At 37.7% G+C, this 8,384-nt stretch overlaps 1 pseudogene; it reads right to left on the bottom strand.

The window, feature by feature from the left end:
• Positions 1-2,509: 2,509 nt before the first annotated feature.
• On the bottom strand, positions 2,510-3,350 carry LOC130849128 (heterogeneous nuclear ribonucleoprotein A1-like; annotated as a pseudogene).
• Between the last annotated feature and the right edge of the window lie 5,034 nt (positions 3,351-8,384).

Here is an 8,384-nt window from a genome sequence, read left to right as displayed (position 1 = left end):
TTCTTGTCTCTAGTTGTGGCTTTTTCTTTTCTGCCTGGAGAGGTTCCTTTAGCATTTGTTGAAAAGCCAGTTTAATGGTGCTGAATTCTTTTCATTTTTGCTTTTTTGTAAAACTTTTGATTTCTCCATCAAAACTGAATGAGAGCCTTACTAGGTAGAGTATTCTTGGTTGTAAGATTTTCCCTTTCATGACTTTAAATATATCATGCCACTCCCTTCTGGCCTGCAGAGTTTCTGTTGAAAAATCAGCTGATAGTCTTATGGGGATTCCCTTATATACTATTTGTTGCCTTTCCCTTGTTGCTTTTAATATTTTCTGTTTATTGTTAATTTTTGTCAACTTAAATTTGATTATTATGTGTCTTGGTGTGTTCCTCCTTGGGTTGATCCTGTATGGATCTGTGCATCGATTCTTTTTTTTCCCCCCCACGTGGCTTCTGGGATCTTTGTTCCCTGACCAGGGATTGAACCCAGACCCTTGGCAGTGAGAGCATGGAGTCCCAAGCACTGAACCACCAGAAGATTCTCTGTGCATCCATTATTTTCCCGAGTTTTTGACTCATCTTTGTGATAATTACTCTGAACTCCTTTGCAGGTGGATTGCTTATCTCCATATCACTTAGTCTTTCTTCTGGGCTTTTATCTTGTTCCTTCGTCTGGAACATATGTGTATGCCATCCCATTTTATCTAAACTCCTATTTGTATTTTTATGTATGTGGAAGGTTAATTATGTTTTTCAACTTTGGAGAACTGGCCCTCTGTAGGGCATGTCCTATGTATCCCAGCAGTACACTCCCCTCTTGTCACCCAAGGGCCAGTGACCAGCTGGTCCCAGGGTAGGTTCTGACCTCTGTTTGTGGACTCAGTTCCACAGGCTGTGGGATTTTAGTTTTCTTGCTTCTGGTGTTTGCCCCCTGATTGGTGAAGCTTCTCTAGAGGCTTGTGCAGCCTTCCTAGTGGGAGGGGCTGATGCCTGCCCACTGGTAGGTGGAGCTTGGTTTTGGCCCTGTGTGGGGCAGGGCTGTGTCTACGGCCATATCTAGAGGTGGTTATGGGCTCTGGAAGTCTTTAGGCAGCCTCTCTGTTGATAGGTGGTATGGTATTCCAGCTCTGTTGGTTGTTTGGCCTGCGGAATCCCAGTACTGGAGCCTACAGGGTGTTGGGTGGGGCCAGGTCTTTGTGCTGATGACTGAAACAAGATGTCAACCTTTAGATGAATACTCCCAGGTATGTTTGCCACCAGCTTTTAAGTCCCCAGAAGATCCACATCCACCCCCCATCTCCCCAGGAGCCCTTCCAGGACCAACAGGTAGGTCTGACCCAGGCTGCTATGAAGTCACTGCTTTTGCCCTGGGTCCTGGTACATACCCTCCAAGAGTGGAGTCTGTGTTTCCCCAGTTTCCTGCTAACAAATCCCACTGACTTTCAAAGCCAAATATTGTGGAGGCTCCCTATCCCAATGCTAGACCCCCAGGCTGGGAAGCCTAATATCAGGCTCAGAAATTTCACTCCTGTGGGCGAACTGCTGTGATATAGTTATTCTCTAGTTTCTGGGTTGCCCACCTGGGTGGAATGGGATTTGATTATATAGTGAATGCTCCCTTCCTACCATCTCCATGTGGTTTTTCTTTGTCTTTGGATGTAGAATATCTTTTTTGGTAGGTTCCAGTCTTTTTTTATTGATGGTTGTTCAGCAGTTAGCTGTGATTTGTTGTTCTCATGGGAGGAGGTGAGTTCAAAGTCCTTCTACTCCACCATCATGTCTGCTATTCCATTTTCTTTATATAGACATTTTTCAAAAAATAATATTTTAGTTATTATGTTCATCTAAGTTTTAAAATTTATGTGTCATTTTGTTTTCTGTTATTGATGAAAAATAAAAGAACAAAACTATATTAAGGTCATTTTGTTTCTTTTTTAAATGAAACTTTCTTTGAAATACTACCATATCATATGGCTAGTAATAACATTAGAAACATTTATTTGTTGGGTTTCATCATATAAAAAAATATTTAAAAAAATCCAAAATTTAAATTTAAAAGTTTCTTCATAATGCTTATTATAAATATTTTGTACGGCATAAAATTTAACAATATAATGGTTCTATTTAAACAGTATCTGTTCTATTTGATTTCTTATATAACTGCCACTTTTTTTTTTTTTAAAGACACATTTATTCAGCGTCATGATCAGACTATTACATTTAGCAATCAACAGCATGGGTGCAAAAAAAAAAAAAAAAAATCTACATTAAAACCCTTTGTTGGAATGCTTTACTCTTTCCACAGAACAGAAACTAAAATAACCTGTTATACAATTAGTCACAAATACAGTCCTCGAGTTTTTTTTGCCCATACACATGAGTATTGTCTAAAACATGTCTTCTTTGTAGCAGCTAGGCCCTGCCACCACTGTGCTTGGCTGAGTTCACAAATCTGTTGTAACCTGTAGCTTCCCTGTCACTTCTCTGGCTCTCCTCTCCTCCTAAGCTTTGTTTCCTGGCAGTAATTAAAACCTTCTGCCACTGCCATAGCTACTGCTGCTGCTGGAACTGCCACAGCCACCTTGGTTTCGTGGTTTGTCAAAGTATTGGCCTCCACCGCCATAGGGGCCAGAACTTCTGCCTCCAAAGTTCCCTCCTTTCATGGGTCCAAAATTTGAAGATTGATTGTTATAATTGCCAAAATCATTGTAGCTTCCACCACCTCCAAAATTGCTTCCATTATTACCAAATCCATTATAGCCATCCCCACTGCCACCATATCCACCACCACCGCGGCTGCCACCAAAGCCGCCTCGACCACTGAAGTTTCCTCCATGACCAAAGTTGTCATTCCCACCAAAACCACCTCCACGACCACCACCAAAGTTTCCAGAACCACTTTGACCTCTCTGACTCGATGAAGCACTAGCCATCTCTTGCTTAGATAGGGCTTTCCTTACTTCACAGTTGTGGCCATTCACAGTGTGGTATTTCTGAATGACAATCTTGTCTACGGAGTCATGGTCATCAAAGGTTACGAAAGCAAAGCCTCTTTTTGCCACTGCCTCAGTCAGTCATGATTTCAATCACTTCAATTTTCCCACACTGTTCAAAATAATCTCTTAAGTGATGTTCCTCAGTGTCTTCTTTAATGCCACCAACAAAAATCTTTTTCACAGTTAAGTGGGCACCAGGTCTTTGAGAATCTTCTCTTGAGATGGCCCTCTTTGGTTCCACAACTCTTCCATCCACCTTGTGTGGCCTTGCATTCATGGCCACATCCACCTCCTCCACAGTGGCATAGGTGACAAACCCAAAGCCTCTGGAGCGCTTCATGTTTGGATCCCTCATTACCACACAGTCTGTGAGCGTTCCCCATTGCTCAAAATGGCTCCTCAGACTCTCATTGGTTGTTTCAAAGCTCAAACCTCCGATGAAGAGCTTCTGCAGCTGTTCGGGCTCTTTGGGAGACCCTGACTTAGACGTGACGGCAGTGGAGGGGGGAGCCGTCAACGATGCTTACTCGGCGGTGTCCACGGGCAGAAAGCTAACTGCCACTTTTTACATGATAATAGTAAGGAAAAGCTTACTGCTTCTTAATTCTTATTTGTATGAAAATTTTGAGTCCTAAATTTCAATTAACTTTAAATTTTTCTCTGGCAAGGTTAGGTTGGCCAATTTAGAAACAGTTGTTTGAAAACTGATCCTGACAATTAAGTACAGGACATGGAATGTTAATTTATTTGCATAAGTTTTCCTTGTTTCTCTGAAAAAAAATTACTGGTATTTTTAAATAGTGAATAGGATTACCAAAAAGTACATGGGACTAAATGTTTTCAGATATTCTTTTTCAATATGAAAGAGCTATTATTCATTTTGAAGTGTTTCTAAATTACATTTTTGGTTTTGATTTGCTATGTGCAAGTTACTTCCCAGATAATACCTCTGAAAATTTTCTGGAAGTATTTCTGAACCAAAGTAATAAAAAGCATCCATGGAAAATTTGTGATGTTTTAAAATGTTGACGTATCTATATGGAGGCTAAAAGAATGTTGAATATAGTGTATTTTCCTTGGTTTCCAAAGTATGCTAATAGCAAATGACATTTCTTTGAATAAGGTGCTATACCTACTATCTCCCTCATTATTTATACAGTGAAATAGTTTGATAATACAATCATTTTTGTTCTTCTCAATGGTAATTAAAGGGCATTCAAACCTAATCTTTGTCAGTCTGCTCTTCTTTCAGTCTGTCTTAGCTTGAGTTGGCACTGAGCTTGACAGGCTATATACAAAAGCTGTTAAGTGTCTGTAGAGGCAATCCACCATGGGCGCTGAAATTCCCTGCATGTGCTTGCTGACTCTACCAAGAATTCAAGGCCCTTACTGCTTATTAACTGGACCATTTTTCAACTTTCTGTTTGTAATAAACAACCTTGAGGGATGGAGTTATGTCTTCTTGACAGAGAGTAAGCTTGCTTCTCCTCACTGTAGAATCATGGAATCCCCCAATGCAATGATCCTTTCCTGTAGTATAACCCCCGGCATGCTGAGGTATTCTTCATAGGCCTTTTGATTACCCCTGTGGTTACTGAGGGCAAGGGGAACTGACACAAACAAATATGAATGATAAAAGTTCTTTATCTCTTACTCAGGAGTCTTGTGTCTTCTGCTAGTACCCACGAAGCAGTAACTAGCTAGCTTATAGGCTTATAAGTAGACTAAAATTCTGGACTATTCACAATTCTTGATATTAAGTAATTTCAATGTAGTGTTGTGATACTACAATATTGGGAACCAAGGCAAATAATTATAAGTGAATGGAATTCAAACTTCTAAGGATAGATTGCCAGGAATTTACTTTTGCCACTCTGACAGTGTCTGTCTCTTGTCTAATATTTGTCATTTCTAACCAGTTCTGTTTCACATCGAGTTTACTGGTCATTCTGAACATAAGGACCTCTGAGTAAACCAGAGACTAACTAAATCTGCTTCTTAATGCATGACTGTGATCCTGGTTTCTCAAGCTTATTCATTATCCCAATTCCCTTTTACCTCACATAGAACTGACATTCTCAACTGAAAAAATTTAAAAACTTGAATTGTTGCTCTTCTATAGATTGCAGATCAGTCCTATGTTCTTTAATTAGAAAGCCCAGGATTTTGGTGCCTGTTGCTATTACACTTTTTTTCATTAAGATATTATGGGACCATTAGTTAGCTCTGTCATATTGTAAATTTTCTTTCTCTCTACCTGTGCTTCTTCACATCCTTATTCCAAATACAGTACATAGTAAATACCATTCATTATTCTTACACCATCAAGAAGTAATTCCCAAATAGTTTCTTGTCTCCTCCACAGCTCCTTTGAATGAAATTTATGAAATATGCCCTAAAAATATGGAGCTAAATTCAGTCATTAAACAAATATTTTCTGAGCCCTTAAAAGCTTTACTAGGAAACTGGAATTTAATTTTATTCTCGAGAAGCTTCTAGTCAGTTCTGTGATGAAAACCAAAATGTCTTCTGAAAAGAGGTCACAGTTAAGAAGAAAAGAGAGTTGATGGATAGGTTGAGGGAAGATAGTGGACAATTCTAGGGATAGGGAAGAGTGCATACAAACATCAAAAATAACAATAAAATATGTTATGCTCTAATACAGTTTTGTAAAAATACATAGTAGGTTGCAGTGATGGATATATATATGTATATTTATATATATAAATATATTACATAACCACAATTACATAACCACCTACCCACCACATCTTACTTCTTTAAGCCACAAAGGAACTAGAGCCACCATTAAAAAAAATAGTAATAGTTGACATTGAGTGCTCATTTGTCATATTATAATATGACATGATACACAATAATATATTCTCATAAAAGCCTAACAGTGACTTTATGGATGTGAAGTTGCTACTATTATTATCCTCATGTTGAAGCTGATGAGATGGGGTTGAGGCCAAATCAAATTTATATACTCTATGCACTCATCCACATTTCTGATATGTGTGGCTTACAGAAGCTGCTGGATGGTAGCATGTCCATCTCTAAATGAAGTTCCAACATGTGTTGGAATATGTCACATGAATTCTAGAGAGAAAATAGATTAACAGGCAAATAAAGTTTTTTTTCATAATTTGAAACTTTTTTCATGAAACTGGTCAAACTTATTTTTTTTGAGTTATTCCATTACTCATCAACTTATTAACTGAAAAAAAGTGATCATCAACTCTATACTCTGTTAGAGAAGTTAAAACATTTTTGATAACTTCTTATAATATACACATATATAATGCACACATATATTGCATTTATTTTTTTATAATGAACTGGCATTTTTAATGAATGTTATCTTCTTTCTGTCTTCACAAACTTGCAACTTAAGATGTTTGAAGTTGATGGATTCTGTGCATCTTTGTGAGATAGGGAGGGTAACACCATCTCTATTTAAGCTTAAAACATTACTTCATGATGTGTTTGATAATGATCACAACTGCAGAACTGAGCTGTGGATGTTCAATAATATAGATGTGTGGGAAAGATCCCCACAATTGGTATCGGGCAGTTTTGTTTTTTTATTGGGATATAGTTGTTTTACAATGTTATGTTTCTACTGTACAGCGAAGTGGAGTTACCTGTGCTATATAGCAGGTTCTCATTAGTTACCTGTTTTATACATATCAGTGTATGTATGTCAATCCCAATCTCCCAATTCATCCCACCCCATCCTTTCCCCTTTTGGTGTCCATACATTTGTTCTCTACATCTGTCTCTGTTTCTGCTTTGCAAACCAGTTCATCTGTATCATTTTTCTAGATTCCACATATGTGAGTTAATATATTCATTTTTCTCTGACTTAATTTTGTATGACAGTCTCTAGGTCCATCCACGTCTCTATGTCCATCTGTGTCTCTACAAATGACCCAATTTTGTTCCTTTTCATGGCCGAATAATATTCCATTGTATATATGTGCCACATCTTCTTTATCCATTTGTCTGTTGATCAACATTTAGATTGCTTTCATGTCCTCATTATTGTAAATAGTGCTGGATATAATAGTGGGGTGCATGTAGCTCTTTGAATTTTTACTCTGGGTATATGCCCAGTAGTAGGATTGCTGGGTCATATGGTAATTCTATTTTTAGGTTTTTAAGGAACCTCCATACTGTTCTCCATAGTGGCTGTATCAGTTTACATTTCAAGAGGGTTCCCTTTTCTCCACACCCTATCCAGCATTTATTGTTTGTAGATTTTCTCATGATGCCCATTCTAACCAATGTGAGGTGATACCTCATTGTAGTTTTGATTTGTATTTCTCTAATAATTAGTGATGTTGAGCAGCTTTTCATGTGCCTCTTGGCCATCAATAATGTCTTCTCTGGAGAAATGTCTATTAAGTCTTCTGCCCCTTTTTTTGACTGGTTTGTTTGTTTTTTTGATATTGAGCTGCATGAGCTTTTTATATATTTTGGAGATTAATCCTTTGTCCACTGATGCGCTTGCAAATATTTTCTCCCATTCTGAGGGGTTGCCTTTTCCTTTTGTTTATAGTTTCCTTTGCTATGTAAAACCTTTTAAGTTTCATTAGGTCCCATTTATTTTTGTTTTTATTTCCATTTCTGTGGGAAGTGGGTCAAAAAAGATCGAGCTGTGATTTATGTCAAAGCGTATTCTTCCTATGTTTTCCTCTAAGAGTTTTATAGTGTTTAGCCTTATATTTAGGTCTTTAATCCATTTTGAGTTTATTTTTGTGTCTCGTGTTAGGGAGTGTTCTAATTTCATTCTTTGACATGTAGCTGTCCAGTTTTTCCAGTACCACTTATTGAAGAGACTGTCTTTTCTCCATTGTGTATCCTTGCCCCCTTTGTCATAGATTAGTTGACCATAGATGCATGGGTTTATCTCTAGACTTTCTATACTGTTCCATTGATCTGTAACTTTTGTTTTTGTACCAGTACCATATTCTCTTGATTACTGTAACTTCATAATACTTTAAAATATAGTCTGAAGTCAGGGAGTCTGATTTCTCCAGCTCCGTTTTTTTTTCCCCCCTCAAGATTGCTTTGGCTATTTGGGGTCTTTAGTGTCTCCATACAAATTTGAGGATTTTTTGTTCTAGTTCTGTGAAAAAATGCCATTGTTAGTTTGATAGGGATTGCATTCAATCTGTAGATTGCTTTGAGTAATACAGTCATTTTCACAATATTGATTCTTCCACTGCAAGAAAATGGTACATCTCTCCATCTGTTTGTGTCAACTTTTATTTCTTTCATCACTGTCTTATGGTTTTCTGAGTATAGATCTTTTACCTCCTTAGGTAGGTTTATTCCTATGGATTTTATTCTTTTTGCTGCAGTGGTAAATGGGATTGTTTCCTTAATTTCTCTTTCT

The sequence above is a fragment of the Hippopotamus amphibius genome, chromosome 3 (assembly GCF_030028045.1).
Source record: "Hippopotamus amphibius kiboko isolate mHipAmp2 chromosome 3, mHipAmp2.hap2, whole genome shotgun sequence".
Lineage (NCBI taxonomy): Eukaryota > Metazoa > Chordata > Mammalia > Artiodactyla > Hippopotamidae > Hippopotamus > Hippopotamus amphibius.
This window is presented reverse-complemented; position numbering and strand designations above follow the sequence as displayed.